Raw genomic sequence first — 23,766 nt, 5'->3', positions numbered from 1 at the left:
GCACGGAGTGCTAGCTCAGGACTAGCCACTTGATAGATTACAAGGTCATTTCCCCTCTGCCTTTTCATTTTTAAAAGAAAAAAAAAAAAAAAGAAAAGAAAGATTTAGAAAGACATTTCCATGACTTCAGGTGCTCCAGAAACACCAACAGGGCAACTCTGAAAAGGCACTGCTGCATTTGAACTGTGACAATGTGACGAGACTGGCTCTACAGAGGACTTCTTGGCTGAAGAACTTTAACTGATTCCAAGGGAGATTAAAAGGTATCACTATCTGCAGAATAGACTTTGTTTACGAAACACGGGTAAAATGGGATGAACATTCAGAATACAAAAAAAACAAAACCAAACTGAATAGGCTTACTCTGTCAAGTAGGAGACTAAATTATTTTTGTTTAAAAAAATAATAATCACTACTACGTTAGAGCATCAAATTAGCAGTTTCACAACTAGTGACAAAAGCAGACAAATATTTAAGGGATACAATGTAAGGCCATGAAGAAAAATGCCTTCCTGATTTCAAGAGCAAACCATTGTAACAAGAAATAAGGAAAAAGTTAGAGTACGAAGAGCAAAGTGAGCCAATTGAGGCACAGTAATTGCAAGAGGAAAAGAAGCAGGCAAGGAAAGGAAAAAAAAAGAAGAATGATTCTAAAAGAATGATTCAGTGATAGAAGAAGACAGAAATGAGTATCAACAAAATAGAAAATGGGCTGTTCAGAGGAAACCAAGAAAAATAAACATCAAAATACATAAGGGGAGAATGCTTGTAAAGCAAAAAAAGAAGAGCAGACAGCATATTGTTACTGTCAATGAAATAAGCACTTTTTGCCCATCGTTGTTATTTTAAAACGAAGAAATACTCTCTACCATCTTGCTCCAATTCCTTCTTTCCAACTTCTGTGTTACTAAGTTACACCTGAAAATGTTCTGGTTTTGAGATGGTAGAATTTTGTCCCCCTTATATTAATCTCAGACACATACATACATACATATTCATTCTTCATTTAAACTATATGGCCCATCTTCTATTCTGTTTAGTTTTCCCCTGAGATACGCTCTACAAAAGGCACTGTGTAGTAGAAGACCTATATTTAGGAAATTGCCATAGCATTACAGAGTAAGAAGCTTTGCTGAATTTTCACTGCCCAGAGATTTCCTTCCAGCAGATGTAACAGAGGGGAATGCAATTGCAAAGGGAAAAAAATAGTTTAAGATGTACTAAGCCTCTCTGATTATAATTAGATTTGCACATGTAAAGATCTAAATATGATGCATATGTCTCTGCATCTCTACTCCCACGTGTGTGCCCATGATAGCAGTCAACCTTCACAGAATGTGTGTGTGATGAGAATGTGTAGCATCTGTCAGATGCTCCAGAGTTTAGTTAAACCAAACTTCCTAAGAGGAGGCCCAAGAAGCTCTAAAATCATTTTAAGGATGTTTGCCTGATCTACTTCTATCATCTTATCTAACGTGGCTTGTTTTTCAGTTGTCTGATGACTGAATAGCAGCAAAAAAAGCGCTCAGGGAAGATTAACCATTCTCCAGTTCAAACCAAAGCAGCTAGGAGCTTAAAGTGAAAGATCAGATATGAAAATTATAAAGTAGCTACATCAATCCCTTCAATTCCCCTGCTAGAAAAGGTTGGGGGAATGTGTGCGCGCGTGTGTGTGTGTGTCATAGTCAGTCCTTTCTAGTTTCCACCATCCATCTGTTATGCTCCTTCCCCACCCCCAACTTATAAATTAGGTTATCATCAAACAATCTGAAGCTTGAGACTCATCAAAAGAAATACCAAAAAAGGATAAAAACTTATTTCAGCTAAATATTGCTGCACAATATCATGAAATTAACTCCAACCTATATTATCTTTAAAGTAAACAAAATCCCCTATTGATTCTGTGAAGAGAAGGCTCCATGGACACCTCATTGCAGCCTTTCAGTATTTAAAGGGGGCTTAAAAAAAAAAAAAAGATTGAGAGCAACTTTTTGTTCAGGCAGACAGTAATAGGACAAGGGGGGATGGTTTTAAACTAGAAGAGGGTAGATTTAGATTAGATATTAGGAATAAATTCTTTACTCTCAGAGTCGTGAGGCACTGGTACAGGTTGCCCAGAGTAGCTGTGGGTGCCCCATCCCTGGAGGTGCTCAAGGCCAGGCTGGATGGGACTTTGGGCAGCCTGGTCTGCTGGGAGGTGTCCCTGCCCATGGCAGGGTGGGCTTTGTTCATCGTTATAAAAGGACTGATATTGTTGTGGCTCATTTGGAAGTCATAACATTTATTTGTAGCAGGAATGGGAAAAGAATTGAAGTTTATCTACTGAATCTTGGTAATGCTTTAATTTAAATGAGTAGAGAATAAAATACAACCTAACTACAAGCTTTTGAAGATTAACACGTAGAGCTTAGTCACTTATGGATATCTAAGGTGGCCAATCTTAAAGGGCTTGATTTTCCACAGTTCTGTGCTTACAGTTTTCTGAGCATCCTTTTTAAGTGTTACCAAACTGGTCACCATCTTCTAGTTGCCATTTAAAGTTTTGACTATTTTCATAACAGTTAAAAGATTGATTTTGTCACTAAACCTTAAAAGGTAAGTGCTATGCAGTTGTTTTTTCTTCTCTCCAATCTGAAACTGACCTGAAGAAGTTCATCTCCATTGCATTAGGGAAGATCAGAATAGAACTTGATGATTCCTGTAGTTTTAAGAGATGCACATTTAGAAAAATCGGATTCACTAACACTTTGTTGGCCTAGAAAATGGCATTACTTTGAGATTAGCTCTTGCAGGTTTGCACTCTAGTGCAAACAAGGTTTTCACAACTAGGAAATTGTTCCGTGACAAAACGGGGTATGACAATTTGAAGATGTGTAAAGACTTCCAGAAATTGCTTTGGAATGGGTATCAGCGATTCAAGGTAAAGCAAGCCACTGAAGGCATTGCGCTTTATTTGAAGTCCATAACACTAGGACGATTTTATCTCCAACCCTCTCCAGAATAGGGGCAGGGCATGACAGGGGAAGGATGCCTTGGTTAGCAGAACTGAAACTGGATTTCATGCACTCGAACAAAACCCTGTTCAGGGAGAACAATGGACAAACATTGTTGTCTCTTTGCCTAACAGCAAGTGGTCAAGGCAAGAGCAGAGGTGCCACAGGAGGATCAACCGGCGACAGGGGGCAATCTCTCCTGCACCAGGCTAGACAGAGCTCTTGGCGTCAGGTGCTGGAACCCAACCTTCTTCAAGGCATGGGGGGAGAAAAGCCTTTGCCACCAGCATGCGGGTGCAGATCTGCAGACATCTGAGGTGGAAGCAGTGGTGGCAGGCATGCCTGGCCATGTGCCTGACAAACTGCATCTCTGCTGCAGCACAACTCTTTGGTGGTGCCGTGCTGCTGCTGAAGCTGGCTGCAGCCTACTTGATGCTCAGGGAGGTGTCTGAGTCATCTAGCTGCACACCAAGCATCCTTTTGATGTAGTGCTCTTGGAGGCACCGGTCAGCCTGAGCCTGCGGGAGCAGCAGGAGCGCAGCACCGTCAGGCAGCAGTGGCAGGACTGTGGCAGAAGCTCCCAGGCTGCTTTCAGTGAGATCTGGAACCAGCGGGTGCTTTCCTCCACTTTCAGGTAGGAGCCGGAGCTGCTGCTTTCAGGTAGTAGCAGGGGAAGCAAGGTCTAGGGAAGAAGCGATCCCCTTGAAACACAGCTTTATGTGCTTCTTTGGAGTGGAAACACCCGTGGTACAGCACCAGCAACAAGTGCTGGGCAGCCACATCTGCTCTGGCTGCCTTTTTGGCCACTGTCCTTCCAAAGAATGGGCCTGGAGTGTGCAATCATTGACCAGCAGTGACTTCCTTTAGGAACCTGAAATATTAGGAATGGAAAGAAACACTGAATAAATGTTCTTCTCCAAACAAAAGCAGCACTTAGGAAAATGCCTAAACTGAAGTTAACTGGACTGCTGAAGTGGTAAGTAAGAAAAGAGGTTTTCACCTCCAGGTTGCTTACTTAATTCAAGAGCTGATCTAATAAGAAGCACCATGCAATGGTGCAACTGTGGGCCTGCATGAGCTGACTTTGCTTTTTGCTGTAGTTCCAACATGACACGAGCTACACTTCCTGTATATAATCATAAAATAATCACCCAATAGCCTGAGTTGGAAGCGACCCACCAGAATCATCAAGTCCAATTCTTGGCTCCACACAGGACCACCCAAAATTTAGACCATGTGTCTGAGAGCATTGTCCAAACGCTTCTTGTACTCTGTAGGCTCAGTGCTGTGACCACTGCCCTGGGGAGCCTGTCCCAGTGCCCGAGCACCCTCTGGGTGCAGAAGCTTTCCCTAACCCCCAGCCTGACCCTGCCCTGCCCCAGCTCCATGCCGTCCCCTCGGGTCCTGTCGCTGTCCCCAGAGAGCAGAGCTCAGCGCCTGCCCCTCCGCTCCCCTCCTGAGGGAGCTGCAGGCTGCCATGAGGCCTCCCCTCAGCCTGCTCCTGTCGGGGCTGAGCAAACCAGGGGAGCTCAGCCGCTCCTCACACGTTTTGCCCTCTAGACCTTCTATTTACCATTTCCCTAGCTTCCTTTGGACACTCTCTAACAGCTCTCTAACAGTACTTCTTATTTTGTGGCACCCAAAACTGCACACAGTGCTTGAGGTGAAGCCACATCAGTGCAGAGCAGAGCAGAGCAGAGCAGGACAATCCTTTCCCTCAGCTGGCTAGGAATGCCGTGCCTGATGCAGCCCAGGGTATGGGTGGCCCTCCTGGCCGCAGGGTACGCTGTTGATACCTATTCAACTTGCCACTGACCACAGTGCCCAGATCCCTTGCTGCAGGGCTGCTCATCCCCCACTCTGTATGCATAGGCAATGTTGCCCCAACCTACATGTAGGTGAAGAATCTGTCGCTTGTCCCTGTTAAACTTCATACGTCAGTGATTGCCTGGCACTCGGACTTGTCAAGATCTCGCCACAAGGCCTGTCTATACACAAGGGAGCTCACATCTCCTCATATTTAGTATGATTTGCAAACTTAGGATTTATTCCATCCATAGTGCATCCAGACACTACCTCTACATCGAACCTTTCCTTTACAAGAAGGGACCCATTTGACCCTGTAGAGAGGGGTGTGATTTAAAAGGCTTGGATGAACGTCACTGGTTTTGTTGAGTTGCTTTCCACACTGCTAAAATATCAAATCAAAGCATAGGAAGCCGATCAAAGAAACAAGGGCTTGTACATCTACTCTGTTATGTCATCAGCAAAATCTGTATAGGTTTTATTCTGGTTGGACCTGCAGAGCAGCCTCTGGGAGACTGCTGACCTTGAGGAGCATCGCCTGGGTACACAGCTATTCCCTTGCAGAAGCGGTGCTGTGGAAATCACAGAGCATCTTCAAGGAGTGGCAGGAAACTAGGAAGAGATTGCTACATTCTTTAGTTCTCATTGCTCGGGCAACTGATTTCCCTCCCCAGCTGGAAAACGTAGAGGGACATCAAGGAGGCCAGAAGGGAGCTATCACACGGGGAAGGGGAAGCAAGGTCTAGGGAAGAAGCGATCCCCTTTCAACACAGCTTTATGTGCTTCTTTGGAGTGGAAACACCCGTGGTACAGCACCAGCAACAAGTGCTGGGCAGCAACATCTGCTCTGGCCGTTCCACTGTGATGTCACTGTGGTGACTGCGGGTGTCACGGTGATGTTCAAGCATCTCCCACCAGAACGCCCAGACAGACCAGCTGGGTCTCACTTGCTGACTGGCAGGACGAAGACTGAGCTGCCCACTGAAATGGCTTCAGGCGGAAGTTTCAGTGAAGATGAGACAAAAGAAATTAAAAGGGAGCCGCTTCCAGCAGAAACTTCACCCGATGCTGCTCCAGACAAGCCGGTTGAATCCTCAGAGTCCCCTTCTGCTGAGCCTCCGGGACAGGATGGAGGAGCAGCTTCTGATGGTGCTGCAGCATCAACGGAGGGAGGAAAGGATTGCCCAGCTTCCACTGATAACCGTGAGAGCAGACGCGGTAGTTCTTCTGAGGAGCGTGCTGTCAAAACCAATGTCTTCTCCTTCCTCAGTTTCCCAACGAAACTGTGGTACCTAGTTGAAGGCGACGAGTTTAAGAGCATTTGCTGGGCTCGCTGTGAAAGCTGCATTGTGATCGATGAGGAAATGTTTAACGTAGAAGTGCTGGGGAGGACCGGGCCGCAGAAAATTTTTGAGGCTGACAGTGTGAAGAGTTTCATTCGTGAACTTAACCTGTACGGATTCACCAAAATGAAATGGACCTTCCCAAGATCTGCCTCGCTTCCCAAATTCATGGCAGAAGATGCATTTTCTGCTCATAGGAAGGTACATCACTTGCTCCACACATGAACCAACACTCACGATATTCTAGTGGGAGATAGGGGGGGTTAAATAAAGTAGGCCTTGGCAATAGAGGAGGTGAGGACGACAGTAAATGTTCTAAACTTAATGTCTTTCTCAGGCTGGTGTCGAGGTATTTGTCAGGTGGCATTGATGAGTGGTAGAAATGTGGATACACTATATTTGGGTTATACTCAATGAGTTTAAATTAATGGAATGGAAATATAAATAAATTGGGCTATGAGGAGTCTACTCAGTTTAATATAGTTGCAAGATCTCTTGCTGTGCAATATCTGAATTCTTGTTTCAACTGTCGGATGCACATTAGCAGGGTAGTCTTACCTTTACCTCTATGTTAATGCTACGCAGAAGCATCTGTCGAGTCATGGTAGCTGGGTTTCTCAATCAACGATTTTTTATTATTTTTGGGAAATGGTAGCAACTAACTCTCCTCCTTTGCATTTTTTTAGTTACTCCTCTACCACAACCCCAACTTCAAGAGGTATTCTCCCCACCTGCTCATCAACTGCAATCGCCGTGCCGCCCTGAAGAGGAAAGCCACGGCTGCCCCTGCAACACAGGCGGATCTGGATGCAAAGTGCCCCAGCAGCAGCAGCTCAGGCATCCAGCATGGGCGGGGAGCAGATGCTGGGCAGGAGAAGGACGGGATGGAAAAAGCTGCAGAAGAAGACACGCAGACAGCAGCCCCCCCAGGGTCCCCTCTCCCAAAGCGCCAGGCAAAAGCCCCCCCCCAGGCTAGCGGTGCCCATCCAGCCTCATGCACGGATGCTCCCTCCCTGCCAGGCCCCGCTGCAGAGGCAGCAGGCAGGGACAATCAACAGCCTCCGGCCTCCCCCCAGCTGCCAGCACGCAGCAGCCAGAGCCCACCTGCCTCTCCTACTCCCACACGGTACCACTTTCTGCCTCTCATGGGACCCGCCTTGCCACCTATGCACCGAAACGCGGCAGCTGCGCGCTTTCCCGGGGCTGCCAGACCTCCCTTGCGTCCACTTGCAAGTCCCGGGCTGGCAGCAGCCTCTGCCACGGCCATGCCAAATCCACCCGACTGGCAGCCCTCAGCACCCCCACACTGCCCAACTTGCACCTGCGGCTCAGACAGGACAGCTGCAGGCGATGGGCCGGCACCCTAGCGCAGGACCCACTAGGGATAGCAGGGAGAGCGGCACCCACTTCCAGGTTCAGAGTTGTTCAGAGTTGTTCACAGTTCATAGGCTGATTGTTCTGAAAAGAGTTGTTTGCATAATAAACCTTTTACAGTTCTCCTGTGTCCATTTATTATTATTATATACATTTTTATGGTGTAACCTCAGATTGAGTTTGCTTTTCTTTCCTCAGAAGGAAGGACAAGCAACTGTTCTGACATCAATGTGATGGTTTTCTGTAACAGCCAAGCTCTAGGTACTTAGCTGTAGAGAGTAAAAGACTGGGTAATGTTGGCATGCTGCATGCACCGAGGATGCTCTTCCTAACGATGGCTTCTGAGGGCAAGTTGAGAAAGTCTAATTAAATAACAGCATTTTAATTAGAGAAGACTCAGAAAGGGAACGTCACCTTCATAGTAGGATGAATGCTTACAAGGGAAAGGCCCTACATTGCCAGGCAGTAACAACCTGTGCTTAAATTTCTGAGCTAACATTCATGAAGGTGCTGAGAAATCAAGTGCTTTGGAGAGGCATCCCTGAAAAGCAAGAGAGCAGAGTCCAGAACTGATGAAAAGATATGTATTTAAAATATTGATATTTCTAGAAATGTTGGACCACTCGGTGGATAAGGAACTGGCTGGATGGTTGCACTTGAAGAATTGCAGTCAATGTCCAAGTGCAGAACAGTCATGAGCAGTGTTCCTCAGGGACCAGTCTTGGGACCACTGCTTTTTCATGTCTTTGTTAGTGTCATGGGCAGTGGGATCAAGTGCACCCGCAGCAAGTTTGCCAGTGAGCCCAAGCTGAGTGGTGCGGTCGACATGCTGGAGGGAAGGGATGCCATTTAGAGGGACCCGGCTCAAGAGGTGCACCTGTGAGAACCTGACGGAGTTCAACAAGACCAAGTGCAAGGCCCTGCGCCTGGGCCCTGGGTGAAGAATGGATTGAGAGCAGCCCTGAGGAGAAGGCCCTGGGGCTGCTGGTTTGATGAGAAGCTCAGCATGAGCCAGCAGTGAGGGTTTGAGGCACAGAAAGGCAGCTGTATCCTGGGCTGCATCAAAAGCAGAGTGGGCAGCAGGGTGAGGGAGATGATTGTCTCCCTCTTCTCTGCTCTTGTGAGATTCCACCTGGAGCCCTGTGCTCAGCTCTGGGGCCCCCAGCACAAGAAGGACACACAAGTATGACAATGAGTCCAGAGGAGGGCCCCAAGGATGGATGGACGAAGGGGCTGGAGCACCTCTCCTGTGAAAACACGCTGAGGCAGCTGAGGTTGTTCAGCCTGAAGAACAGAAGGCTCTGGGGAGACCTTACAGTGCCTAAAGGGGGCCTGCAGGAAAGCTGGGGAGGGACTCTGTCAGGGAGTGCAGTGACAGAACTTTTTTGGGTAATGGTTTTAAAATAAAAGAGGGTACAATTAGATTAGATATTAGGAGGAAATTCTTTACCCTGAGGGCAGTGAGGCACTGGCACAGGCTGCCCAGAGAAGCTGTGGGTGCCCCATCCCTGAAGGTGCTCAAGGCCAGGCTGGATGGGGCTTTGGGCAGCCTGGTCTGCTGGGAGGTGTCCCTGCCCATGGCAGGGGGTTGGAACTGGGTGAGCTTTAAGGTCTCTTCCAAACAACCAACCCAAACCATTCTGAGATTAAAGATACCTGAATGATGTTCTTAGCCCCGAAATCTGTTTTATGTGCCTAGATGTATTTCTGATTATATATAGAGAGAGATAGATAGATAAATATATATCCCAAAAACAGGTTCAAATAATCAAGGAAGGAGAACAACAGTGAGGGAAGAGAAAATGATTAAGGCTTCAGAATGCTCCTGTAAATGGGAACTGATATTGAGGAGTTCAGTTGGGTGTGCTCTTGGGGAAGTGGTCAGCAGCAGAACTGGATCCCAGCAGGAGGAAAGATGGAGTTTCAAAGACCAGCTAACTCTGTGGAGGCATCACAGAATACTGTGTTTTTCTCTGAGGTTGCACTATGTGCCTTAAACCAGTGCATGTCTACTCCTTGCAACAGATCCAATCACAATATTCAGCAGGTAGTAAATGGGAAAAAAATAACCTTTTGGAGCAGCAGTAATTTAGGTGCAACACATGCAAAAATCTAGGTGCAGCAAATAGTGGTATTTAAAAGAGTCAAAACCAGAATCTGGGCAAGCTAATTGCTCCTGGTATTAAGTTTCCTTGTAGGTGGGTGACGTTTTTTTGTTTTCATCAATTCATTACTGTAAATTCACGAAACATGAGAAGAAACATCTTTACTGTGTTACTGCAGTTTTTAACAGTAACAGAGAAGTACTGACATTCAGTGTCTTTTCATGGAAGTGAGTACTACACCAAATAGTCTGCATAATAGAATCCCAACACACTTACTTGAGCAGCACTAGTCATGAACGAAGATATTCTGAAGGTTATGTATCAGGATAAGGGTCTGGGAATTTTGATAACATTTTTTGATGTGAGTAGTACAGGTCTTACTGGAATGCAAAATTCAATTACTCATCTATTGGAATATAATTCTGATGGGAAGGGCTGAAGAACTAAGTAAACAGCCTCTCCATTCCCTCTTATTATTTTACCAGTCGACATCGTCAAAAATACATCCCTTTTTCTCCCTGGTTGAGCTGCATTCATTTACTAACCTGATATGAATAATCACACAATAAAAACCTTCCCTCCTCTTCCTCATGTCTACTCCAACAAGATATCACAAGAAGGTTCATTAGCCACTTGATAAAAATGATAACAAAAAAATGCCTGGAAGTGAGACTGTAAGACTGTACAGATGTCCCTCCATTACGTCCAAATGTCACAAGGATTTCGATACATCCCAAATATTCTACTGATTTCTCACTGATGTCATATACAACAAGTACAGAAAGAAAGAAAAACGCTCTGGGCTCTTCTGGTCCAGCAGCTGCCTAAAACCAAGTGCATTTCTCAACTGGAAAAAAATACTTCAAAAACTGCAGAGGCACCCAGTAAACAGCAATAGAATAACATGAACTAAACCTTACTAGATGATAGGATAAGATAGATTTTTCTTTATTGCATACTGGCAGCAATTCAAATACTATTAACTTCAGATGCTATATTACTACATTGCAAAGAAGTTTTGTATGGGTACAATACACAGACTGTAATTTGTTGCTATCTATTTTATTTTTGGCTGTTGCGAATAGTCTTATTTTTGTTCTTGGTCTTACTTTAGAGCACTGAATATTGCACTGAAAACACAGCCTCATTTCTTTCTGATTAATGAACATTAGCTACTATCCTGGAAAGGGAAGAGGGAGAGAGAAAGATGAGTCACAAGATAATAAAAATGTTTTAACCCAAGGCTGAACACTTGGATAAGCGAGAATGTTCATCTAGCAGGAGTGGAAAAAAAAAAAAATTAGTAGCTTCCACTAATGTCGGGAATGTTTTAAGATGCCAAACAGCTGATTACTGTGGTTCAGGCAGAATACATGGACAAATACAAGTCCTCCTTTAGCAGACTAAGAGCTCATTTGAGCATATAATTGTATTTCAGGCAAAAAGGATATGTTGTTTAAAGAAAGAGGGAGGGGGTGGGAAGCACACAGACTAGTTCATTTAATCAGGCCAGAAAACAAAACTCTCAAAAGACTTCTCGCCTCATGCATAATGAAATATTTCAGTGGTAGAGGCTGCCCCTGCCTTTTATGGGGACTTGATTTAAATCAAACACATTCTGAATTTTGAGGACCTTCATGTTTGTTTTATACTATCTCAGAATTATTGAAGTAGATGAGGGGAGACAAGTATCTCAATGAGTTAATGAGAAGCACGGGAAAAGCTGAAACAACATACAGAAGCCATCCTAACAAGCCAACCTTTTCCAAGACAAGGTTATTTTCACATCACACACATTATTTATATTGCAGTAACATCTGACAGCCTCATCTCTGGACCAAGACATTGCTATGCAATGCGCTGGACAACTCACAACAATTAGGTTACTGCCACAAAGTGCTTTTCATCCTTTTATAACTGATGGGAAAAGATAATCACTAAAATACAGACCTTCCTTTTTCCCTCTAAGGTATTAAAAGCTATTCATAAGAACTAACCAGATTACCCTCCTCTTGAATCACAAAAACCTTTGCCTGCTCTGCTGACTCCACCTTCCCACAGCGAAGAGTGTTCCACAGTAACAGACCCATCAGTACACAACAGTGTCTCATGGCTCCATTTCAACAGCTAGCAGGAGGAAAAAAAAAAAAAAAAAAAAAAAAAAGGACCTCAGCTCTACCTACTAGCCTCTTGACAACTTTTTCACCACCTTGTTAAAAATGATAAAAATGCAGGAAGCATACTATGGATGGTTTTTGTCAGAACAAGAAACTCATGAACAGAGAGGGAGATAATAGGTCTAGTTTTTGCCAGATCAGAATTGCAGAAATAAACAAGTACCAACAAATTAATAAACACGGAGGGGGGTATATGTACTTATTCCGACGGCTTAGGAGCAATCCTTTTCTCTGCTGCTCCAAGTAAATAAATAAATAAATACAAAAAAGATTCTCTCTTGGTCAAAAGAGCTGTGAAAGACTTGCACAAAAATAACAGACTTGGTTGGCAAGAGGAGAGCTCTCCTACCCACCTTGTGCAAGTGGCCTCCTCAAATTCAAAAATATGCTGCAATTGCTGGCAAAGTGTTTTCACATTGTCTGTGTGTGGGCAGTGGCATGTGTGTACTGTAACTTGCTCAAAATTTAAGAAAAGAAACATGCACTTGGTCTCAGACTGTCAACAGCATTAGCAGCAGCCCTCCAGTCTCATTAATAAAAAAAAGTATTAAAATCGTATGCTAGACTAAAGCGTGTCTCTTTTGCAACAATATTGTTGACAAAGCTTAAATATGCCTGTCTTATTATTATGGATACGAAGTGGTTTAGATGATGAATTTGTTTCTGGAGTCAGGTGGTTACCCTCAGTAGCTCTACTGAGCTGTTGAATAAAGTCAGGGAAGCAAGGGCATTTTTCTATTTCTTTCTCTTGTAGCAATAGGAAACCAGGAGCAGCTATGTCAAACACCTTGACACCTTTGATCGACCTGTTTGTTGGTATACTGCCATGCACAGTGTAGCTCAAACTTATAATGTAAAGGCGTGATCATTTGTCTCAGCAGTTAAAACTAACACTGAAAAGCTTTTGAGAAAAAATACCATATTTATAAAACGGGAAAGAAATATAAATAATCTTTTCCTCTGTGGCTATATGAAATAGAGCAATGAAGTAACAACTATCACATGTCTGTTACTGAGCTCAGTGGTTAGGTATATGCTTAATAATGCACCCTGCAAAATAAAAAATACAATAAAAAGATTATCACCTGTCTAGCTATGTGATAAGGATTGTAAGGAAAAGCAAGTCAAGATCTTGGGATTGCTGTTGAAGTAAGCCCAAAGGAGCCTGCAGGATCTGCAATTTCCCAGGACAAGGAACACACAGGGGAAATCACTGAATGCGGTGGCACCATTTACACAGATCTTTCACAAATTACGTTCAGAAAGAGTTGTGTCTAAATTCTGGTCTCCACAATATGAAAAGGATGTCAGGGTGCCTGAAAGCATCCAGAGGAGGGCAACAAGGCTGGTAAAAGGGCTGAAGGGCATGTGCTGTGAGGAGAGGCTGAGGACACTGGGGTTCTCTGGTCTGGAGGAGGCCAAGAGTCCGCCTCACCGCTCTCCGCAGCTTCCCGAGGAGGGGAGGCAGAGAGGGAGGTGCTGGTCTCTGCTCCCTGGGAACCGATGACAGGACACAGGGAATGGCACACAGCTAGGCCTGGGGAGGTTCAGACTGGGCACTGGGAACAATTCACTTCCCATAAGGGTGGCTGAGCAGCGCAGCAGGCTTCCTAGTGAGGTGGTTGGTTCCCTGAGCCTTCAGTGTTCAAGAGGCATTTGGTCACCGCCCTCAGGGATATGCTTTGACTTTCAGTTAGCACTGAAGTGGTCAGGCGGTTGGACTTGATGACACCTTCCAACTAAACTGATCTATTCTAATTTCTCTACTAGGTGCTACTGTGAGCATGGAGGTCTTCTGAGGATGCTCTCTGAGCAGGTAAGCCTCTGAAGTGCTATAGATTCAAAGCAAAAAATATTTTTTATTTCATATAAATGTATATATGTAATGTACACGTAATAAAAAATGAATACATTTTTAGTGTGTATACACACACACACACTATCCTGGTATCACAAGCTCACATAAGAACTAACTAATCATGGCACAGCATCAGTTTGTCCTAAAGGAATACTAACACTGGGAACTCAGAAATTATCACTAGCTATCATATGTCACTTCCTTCACACTGCTGTATCTAGTCTTAGTTGCCGAGGCCTTTAATTACTTGGGTTTGCCTTAAATCAAAGGAACACAAAAATCATTAGCTTCTACTTTCAATTTCACTTCACTGCTTATTCACTACCCCGTACTGTCACAGTATTAACAGTTTTCCCTCTGCTCAATCCTCTTCCATCTTTAAGTCTTACTACTGCCCTTAGTCAGTATTACAGGCAGGAAAGAAGCTTATATTTTCAGCTGTTCATTCACTGACAAAAAATACTTGAACTACTGCAACATGTGCTACAAGAAGGTAAGAGTTACATACTGGTATCACATTGCTGCCTGGTGTTAAAGCTACAACTCTGGTCAGCAAAACATCTAGACAGACAAGCCCACATATTTGGGAAAAAAAATAACACCCCCAGACAACCCACATTATCATACTTCCTAAATTATTGTCCCACCTTATTTTAGAGTCCCTATCGATACCTTATAACAAATAGAATTGGGTCAAGGATTGTTTGAAAGCAGAAATTATGTCAGAGCATCCTTATGTTACTTATATGGAGCTGTATTTGCGGACTTTTTTCCTTATACTGTAGATGACCAGAAAGTTTAACGAGCTTTTATGACAGATCCTGCTACTGCAAAGCAAATTCATGTGAAAGGTAGTCATTCACGCTGTAAATTACCTGCAAGATCTAAATTATCTATAAACTACCTGCCATCAAAACATAAAATGCAGATAATTGATGCCCATCATGACGACTACATTATGCATATTTACACTGTTGGTGGTGTAGTGGGTTATCATAAAGCTTGTCTTGTAACTTTCTCCACCCAAGTGAACATTTAAGTTCTCTAATGGTTTACCTGGCCCCTAAGCTCATAAATATTTTATGAGAATATAGCCTATGAAGTGCATTTTAGCCACACTCTTTAAAATATGCTAATTATAAAGAGCATTATCAGGTGAGGAAAGGAGGAAAAAAAGCCTTAAAGTAATCTCAGATGTTCTACCATTCTGCCTAGTCACATGTAATTGATTTCCCAGAGAAGACAGTGCTACTGCTTTTCACTCTAAATTTTTTTAAGATTGTCTACCATACTGAAAAGTGACTTCTCAGAAGCCATCACTAATGTTTTAATGTTACGATAGCCTCTGAGCTTCCTGCTATTAGGTAAAGAGCTCTGAATTGTTGTCTTCTCTTTCTGAAGACAGTTATCTTAATTTCTGGAACTTGTTTTAAAACCTTGGGCTGTAAATGCACCACACAAACATTTTCCACTTTTAATATTATCCCGCTTCAGTCATTTTAAAAGACAAAAGTAGGAGGAAAAGTCAAAGAGATGGAAAACTCATTTTGAAGTTTGTTTCATAATTAAATTAAAACCTATTAAAGTAGCAAAACTAAACTTTAAAGACCCCCATTCTCTGGTAAGAAAACAGGGTTTTAGGGAAGAGCACTCAGTATAGCTGGAATCAATTGAGATATGCAGGTAAACGGAGTCCCAGACAAATAAAATTGGGATAGAAATTGTACTTGGATTGCCTGTGAGGCAAGTCAGGATGTATTCCATTTAGGGAATAAATATTTATGCTTTTTTTTTTTTTTTTAGATTTGTGTCTCATTTATTCCAGTTTCTTTTCCTTTTAGCAATACACAGAAGGAAATGGTTTTTGTGTAGTCTATTAGTATTTATGATGGTGGCGAAATGCCATACATACAATAAAACAAGCAGAATCTGATAAATTTGAGAGAATAGTTTCTGTTGGGGGAAGGGGGTGCATAGGGTCTAATATGACATGGCTATGACCTCTAAGTAAAAAATTATTGCTTGAAGAAAAAATGGCATTTCAGACGAAATAACATCGGTGCATAGCAAGCATTGTTCTAACAATAACAAAGCCCTGAAATCATAGCAGAAAGACAAGACTGCAGTTGAGGTCACAATGATTTCCAATCCAACATCCATCCCCCATGTATAGATTTATTTATTTATTTATTTTTTATGAAGTTACTGTTGAGTGTATTGGCTAGAACTTCAGGCTGGATTCTCCACTCCATCATAGGCTCACTTTCCATCACTAATGCTGTAAACTGAAAACAGATAAGGATTTCTGCAAGGACGATCTATCCTTCAACCCTAACATTTCTGCATTATACTCCTTACCGTTATTCCGAGATTGAAAACAGCACGTTGAATATTTTGGGGTTCGTGAGCAGGACATCCAAGGACAGGCAAGAAAATGAAAAACTGATGGTGGAGTTAGACTAAACTATGCTTTATTGTCTGTTGAACAAAAGTCACACTCCCCTCAGACACTTAAAGCCACAGGAAGTTGGCTTTTAAGCAGACTTCATAGCTCAAAGAGCTAAGCTAAGCACAGTTCATGATGCACAGTAGTACAATTCCACCTCAGCCCCCATTTGTAACAAGTTTCAACTTTTTAAAGTAGTCTTCAAAAAAAAAAAACCACACCCAAAGAATTTTACTGTAGTTGTGAAGAAGCAGGTCTGTTTAAAACACTTAGAAAAAGGAAAGAAATAAGAGCAGAGGAAAAAAAAAATCTATCAATTGCAGCAGATCAATTTGATATCCACTTAGTCAGCTTTTTTTGTTGTTTGTTTCCTAAGCAAGTTGATAGAGTCAAAACCCAAGACAAAAATTAATCCACCAACTACATTTCTGTTAGATACATGCATAAAGGAACCAAAGAGAACATGCAGAGAAATTCAAGACATTTTACTGTGTATTACAAGCAAAACTATATCAACTTTTGCAAGTTTTACTTATTAGAATTTGTTTCCAATTAATACAGGCTTCTAGTCACTAATTTGGATGGGGGAGGAGGTAACATAAGCAATTAAACACTGAAGCTGTGCCTTTCCTACCCTTGCCCAGACTTGATTTGAGTTGCCTACCCCATCACCCTGTAAAAAACACTTCGTATATAAAAAACACTTCGTATATAAAAAACACTTCGTATATAAAAAACACTTCGTATATAAAAAACACTTCGTATATAAAAAACACTTCGTATATAAAAAACACTTCGTATATAAAAAACAAACACAAACCACACCACTGTCCTCCTTATTAGGAAAGAGAATAGGACTTAATCTAGATTTCTAGCAACCTCCAATATATATTTAGTAGCTCCCTATCTATTATTGTGTTTTACTATGATATGCAAGTCCTAACCCTACAAGCACAGGGTGAGGTTTTGCCACCGTTCCTGAACTATCACAGCTAAAATATTAAACTGGGCCTGTCTGGGATGGAGTTAGTTGTCTTCATAGCAGCCAATATGATGGTGTTTTGGATTTGTGACCAGAACAGTGTTTCTAACACACAAGTGTTTTAGCTATCGATGAGCAGTGCTCGCGCAGCATCAAGGCCCTTTCTTTTCCCCAACTGTGTCCTGATCAAGGGCATTAGGCAAGAGGCTGGGAGGAGACAGAGCCAGAATGACTGACCCCGAAGGAGCAGAAAGATACCCCATGCTATGTTGTGCCTAGCCCTAAACCTTTGGGAGGCAGAGTAGAAATGGAGATATCTGTGGTTATGTTGTTTGTCTTTCCAAGCAGTCACTATATGTGCTGAGGCCCCACCGCCAGGAAGTGGCTGAACATCTGCCTGCTGATGGGAAGGAGTGAATTAATTCCTTGCCTTGCTTTATTTGTGCACCCAGCCTTATCTATTAAACTCCTTCTCAATCCACTTTTTTTTTTTTCTTCCCACTTTTGCCTTTCTGATTCTTCTTCCCCATCCTGCTAGTGGAAGGGAGGAAGCAGCTGAGCAGGGGCTTATCTGACAGCCAACCCACCACAAGCATGAGCATTTATACACCACTGAACTCAGGAGACTATCCAGTGAAATTACCACTACTATGCATTACTGCAAATCCACTGTTTTTTTCCTCTCCTTACCCCTCAGCCATTAAGTAGATATCTTTACTGGAAAGTTCTGCATTGTAGCCTACAATCCATCTTGATGGTTTATTTATGATCCAGCATTGTGGGCTAACAAACATAGTGCCTAACACGCACAAAGTTGCATTTAGCAACAACATAGTTTTGCTATTATTTTAGCATTTGTTTGTAGTTGTTTTTTTTTTTTTTTTTTTCAGATTCCTGAAACTCAGTATTTCCCCTCCTTTTCAAAACTCTACTTTTCTTTGCTATAAAATGAAAGATGCACACAGCCCTAACCATGTATGCCATTCAAAGATGACAATGATCTCTGTTCTTCCAGCCCAGCAAGTAGATCTATATTTACTATTTTCTTTCCTAATCAAATATGCTGAATAGAGGGCTGAAGGGCAGGTGGGTGCACAGCAAGGCTTTGGTGTGACCACAGTATAAAAGATGTATTTTATAACCAAAAGGAAGAGACTGCTTGCAGTTTTGCTAGCTTAGACCATAGTTGCTAACAGTCACAAGACACTGCATCTAGTCAATTTGGATCCAAATCTAACTTATTTTTTACATCATATAGAGCAAATACAGCATCCATCACATACAACAAAAATACAAGAGAACCTTCATAGCATCTCTGCACATATTGGAATGGTTTTTAAAAGCCATTATCCACCGTTATTTCACTACAGACATACCATTAAAATCAGATCTTTATCTGGCATAGTTAAGACAGTCCTAGTGATTTCACTACTCAGAAGAAAAGCTATAATTTCTGTGAGATAATAGAATTCAAAAATATGCATATACTCCTTTAGATAACAGTTCCATGAAAATTTAGCTATACAGGCAGATAAAAGTTAAGGATGTGCAACACATTTTGAAGAGCAGTAACATAAAAATAGAGCTAATATTAACAGAAAAATCAAAGTTTCAAATCTATCACTTTCCAGAAAGCAGTTCATCTGTTTAAAGAACCCAAAGCATTCAAAGAGGAGCCCAAATCCTGTTTCTCAATAAAAGGTTGTTGTGGTTTAACCAGGTGGGCAGCTGAACACCACACAGCTGTTCACTCACCCTCCTCCCTCCCTCTCTGGGATGGGGGAGAGAAACGGGAAAGTGAAGCCTGTGAGTTGAGATAAAGACAGTTTATTACTCCTATTTATTACGGGAAAATAATAATAATGATGATAACAGTACTACTAATATGTACAAAAGTAGTGATGCACAATGCAATTGCATCACCACCCGAAGACTGATGCCCAGCCTAACCCCAAGCAGCTCCTAGGTTTCCCTTTCCTGCTAGTCTTTTGCGGTCTAAAAACCATGAAATAGGAACATACCAGCCCAAACTGCCTCAGAGACACCAACATCAGGGGGTAGGGAAGCACTGGACATTCTATCAGGAAAAGAGTGATACAGGTAACCTGCCATGGAGTAGACTAATATCTTTATTAAAGTAACAACAACAAATCCAATTTAAAGATTATTTTTCCTTCAAGAGTCAATTCAAAGTCGACTATTGCCCATGTGTCCTTATGATGAGAAGAGTCATTAAAAGGGAATCATTAAGATGTAAGCTGCACAGTTCATTTCCAATCGTTAAACCTAATTCAACATGACTTTTACATTTGCACACCATGTTGATTTCTGGTTTCCGAAATTAAGACATCCTTCATATTTGAAAACATATTTATTTCCTGCTTGAATTTGATCCTTTTGCCTCCTCCCGCCCCCGCCCCCCCCCCCCCCCCCCCCCCCCCCCCACACACACTTATGCCTACTTCTAGAGAAATACCGCACTGGAGCAAGTGTTAGATTTTGACAACTAAAAAATTCCCATTTTGTTTTCCAGCAAACTTCTGAGAAAAATGGGGGAACAAGGCCACCGGTCAGCAAATCTCTCTCTTCAACACTATTGCTAGTGACAAATATAGATTTTGAGCACAGACAGATCAGGAAGGAAAGAAGCACCTCTACCTTATGAAATATTTATTCTTATATGGTGGTCAAAGTTTAAAAAAAAGAAAAAACTTTAAGGATGGTCTAACTTTGGTAAAAGAAAGCTTTTTTTTTTTTTTTTTTACTTGGCCGATCATAAAAAGAAAGTAAGAAAGCTTAAATTCACATAGTTATTAAAAGATCTAAGAAATCCCGCTGGCTAAACTTCTGTAGCACTATTAATAAAGACACTTTTGTAGGTAAGATAGAGGAAAAAAAGATTAAAAGGAGCAATGGACGAAGAGAAGATTTTATACTGTACCTAATGTAAAAGGTGAAGCTTTTCTCTGAATACTAGCAGATTAAAGGACATTCTGCTAATATTAGCAGCGATGGTACTAAATCTGATTTTCTAAGCATCAGAAAGTGACTGCTGGTTTACATTTAATTTTGTTCTTACAGGACGGTTCCATTTCATATCTTTATCAATGACATAGACAATGGGATCGAATGCACCATTAGCAAGTTTGCAGATGACACCAAGCTGAGAGGTGCAGTTGATACCCAGGAAGGAAGAGATGCCATCCAAAGGGACCCAGACAGGCTAGATAAGTGGGCCCATGTGAACCACATGAGGTTCAACAAACCCAAGTGCAAGGTGCTGCACCTGGGTCAGGGCAATCCCACACGAGTACAGAGAGAGAAACTCACTGAGAGCAGTCCTGCAGAGAAGGACTTGGGGGTTCTGGTGGATGAGAAGCTCAACATGAGCCAGCAGCATGTGCTTGTAGCCCAGGTCAACTCCATCCTGGGCTGCATCAACAGAGCAGTGGCCAGTGGGGAATGGGAGGGGGGTTCTTCCCCTCTGCTCTGCCCTCCTGAGGCCCCACTTGGAGTACTGTGTCCAGACCTGGGGCCCCCAGCACAAGAAGGATGTGGAGCTGTTAGAGCAGGTCCAGAGGAGAACCACGAAGATGATCAAAGGGCTGGAGCACCTCTCCTATAAAGAAAGGCTGAGAGAGATGGGGCTGTTCAGCCTACAGACGAAAAGGCTCTGGGGAGGCCTCACTGCAGCTTATCAATACTTAAAGGTGGCTTATAAAAAATTGCTCAGGCAGATAATTACAGGACAAGGGGGAATGTTTTTAAGCTAAAAGAGGGGCAATTTAAGTTAGACATTAGGAGGAAATTCTTCACTCAGATTGTGGTGGAGCACTGGAACACATTGCCTAGAGAGGTTGTGCATGCCTCATCCCTGGAGGTGTTCGACTGCACATGGCCCATGGCATGGGGGTTTTAGCTACATGATCTTTAAGGTCCCCTCCAACCCAAGCCATTCTATGATTTTACCATCAGATACATAGTTAATAAAATATTAAGGGTTTTTTCCAGTTTCCCAATTTCTTTACCTTGTCTAAGTAAAGTTGTTTTGCTAGCGGTTTTAAACATACACAGGATAAATCCTGAGTTATAATTTCAAAGTGTCAGGGCTCACAGAATCACAGAATGTTTGAGGATGGAAGGGCCTCACTGAAGATGATTCAGTCCAAAACCCCTGATAAGCAGGGTTACCTAGTGCACTTTACACAGGTTCACACCCAGGCAGCTTTTAAGTATCTCCCAAGAAGGGAACTCCACAAACTCTGAGCAATCTGTTCCAGTGCTCTGTCACCCTCACAGTAAAGAAGTATTTTCTCATATTCAGCCAGAACTTCCTATGTTTCAGTTTGTGTCTGTTGCCTTTTGTTCTGTTGCTGAGCACCGCTGAATAGAGTCCATCCCCATCTACCTCTCTTCTTGTTAGTCAATAAGGGGAGTATTTTTAGTGTTTTAGGTCCAATATAAAATCTTCAGATGTATACTTACTTTTCTTTTTTTTTTCCAAAATATTATAAGGGTGAGTGATCAGAGACCTATTTTAGTTCTAGTGGGTTCTGTCTATATCTTTGTCATCTCCAGTCGCAAGAAAGGAGTCAGAATTGTCCCATGAAGCTATTTGATCCAGTAATTCTTGCTTTTCTGCTCACTTTAATGATATCCTACCAACTAGCATTACTTTTTTTTTTTTTCCACATGCAAACTAGTCACCACCATAAAAAGAACCAACACACACACACTTCAGTTGCTAGCTTCATTCTGCAACACTGCAAAGAAAGTGGGCAAGGAATGGACAGCAGTACGCTACATCTCTGCATAGGCTTCCTCCCAGCCTTTGTTTAAGACGTGTACGAAATCTTCTGGAACAGAGGGCTTAAGTATATAAATAATAAGCCAGTGCTGACTCAAACACAGAAAATGGGATTCAGTGACAAATTTTCCTATACCACTAAATGCAATAAAGAAGTAGCTATGAAGTCAAACAGCAAGGACAAAAGTTATGCACATTTAACCACAAGCCTCAATTTACTATAGCCATCCTGCAGGCACACAGAGGCATCCAATTCACCTAAAACTGAACTTTCACTGCAGAAAATGGCTGTTCAAGTAACTCTTACTGAATCAACAAGCACCTCACCCAGCAGCGGGCCACCCGTCCTAGCACCTTGCCTGCTCTCTTCAATTTCAGCATTTCCACTTCGCAAAGCTTTAAAGACTTGAACCCAGATGTGACAGCTCTTTCTCCTGCACGCTGACTAAAGGGTGCCATCATACTGGGAACAGAAAGCAGACTGGCTGGGCAGAGGCAGAAGCACCTCCCAAGCACCTGGCACCCCTCAGCTCATCTGACTAGAGGCAGGGGCACAAGCCCCACACTTCCATAGCTTCCGCAGGGCAAGGGATCGCTGAGCTCACTACCATGCCTATGCCAAACAAAAGGACTTATGAAAGCTGGTTTTTGTTTGTTTGTTTTTCTCTATTGGGAGGAGTGGGGGTGACAATTTCCCATTTTGTTGTTACCATTTAAAGAAAAATAACACATGAAAGCTTACACCCTTGCCTTTCTGAATCTTGTCATTCAGCCTTTGGAAGGAAAGCCCCATGCCACAGCAGGCTGTGAGCAGTGGTGGTCTGGTGATGGCTGCAGTGTGCTCCGGGGCCTCCCTCCAAAGCCACCCCATCCTATGGCCCAGCAAGGCCAGCTGGGGCAGGGACAGGGACAGGGTAGGCCACAGCTGGACCACCACAGGCCACATGTTCAGCCATGCAGCGTCAGGATGGGCTGGGGGTAAGGACAGCTCGCTAGGGCCCAGGGCCAGCCTGAGCCCTGGCTGTGTCTGAGGGAGCCCCAGGGCAAGGCTGGGGACCTTCACCCCAGGCTTTTCTGAGCTCAGCTCTTCTAGGTGAAGGAGTTAACCTCAGGCTCCACCAACTGAGCTCCTACAGGGGGCAGTGCACTTGCAAACTGTTTTATGATTTATTTTGTTGCTGTCAGTCTGCTCGGCAGAAAATTACTAGCAGTGCTGCCATTCATGCTTGTAGGCCTACCATAATTTTACAGAAGAGATGGAAGAAGTAATTTGCCTTCAGCAAAACATCTCTACTTGCAATATGAATAACTAGTTTTTTCTTCTGTTAAATATTTTTATATTATTTTTTTAATAACAGCAGGTCAGGGAGGAGAAAGAGGAGGCATCTGGGATACAGAAATCACGCTCTTTTTCAGAGCTTAAAAAATAGTTTTTAGTTCAAAGATTTTTGTTATAGTATACTTGGGAAAGACACTAGGGGTTAGTCATCCCCAAAAGTGCTTAATTACTGTTGCATCTGGTTTCACTAGAGAATCAGTAATGAACTCTGTATTTACAGTATGTACATGTTTGATACAGCGCAGAGGTTACTCAGGGTAAAGGCTGATACCTCTAAGCCCAATGTAAGATACTTTACACTGAAACATTCCAGCAAGTAGTGGAGAGTGGAAGGGAGAAAAGAAATAAGTCTCTCTCCTTATGGAGGGAGGTTAAATAATATTTATGTGCAGAAGACATCATTAGGTCTGAAAAGCTGTATCTCTCAAGAAATGGAATCACATGTGTGAAAAAAAAAAAAAAAATAATAATAGCTGGCCCATCTCCAGGATAAGGCAGTGGTAGAATGAGCTTTGGAGAGAAATTCATCCTCCAAA

The 23,766-nt window shown here is 42.7% G+C and overlaps 1 long non-coding RNA gene across 1 annotated transcript in view; it reads right to left on the bottom strand.

Moving 5' to 3' along the window:
* Positions 1-2,261: 2,261 nt before the first annotated feature.
* LOC139999075 (uncharacterized) overlaps positions 2,262-23,766 on the bottom strand; it is a 32,557-nt gene continuing 11,052 nt past the window's right edge. The window contains exon 2 of the long non-coding RNA XR_011804108.1: positions 2,262-3,864. This is a non-coding gene — a long non-coding RNA (uncharacterized lncRNA). The remainder of the gene's footprint in view (positions 3,865-23,766) is intronic.

This window comes from Anas platyrhynchos, chromosome 1 (assembly GCF_047663525.1).
Source record: "Anas platyrhynchos isolate ZD024472 breed Pekin duck chromosome 1, IASCAAS_PekinDuck_T2T, whole genome shotgun sequence".
In the NCBI taxonomy this organism is placed as follows: Eukaryota; Metazoa; Chordata; class Aves; order Anseriformes; family Anatidae; genus Anas; species Anas platyrhynchos.
This window is presented reverse-complemented; position numbering and strand designations above follow the sequence as displayed.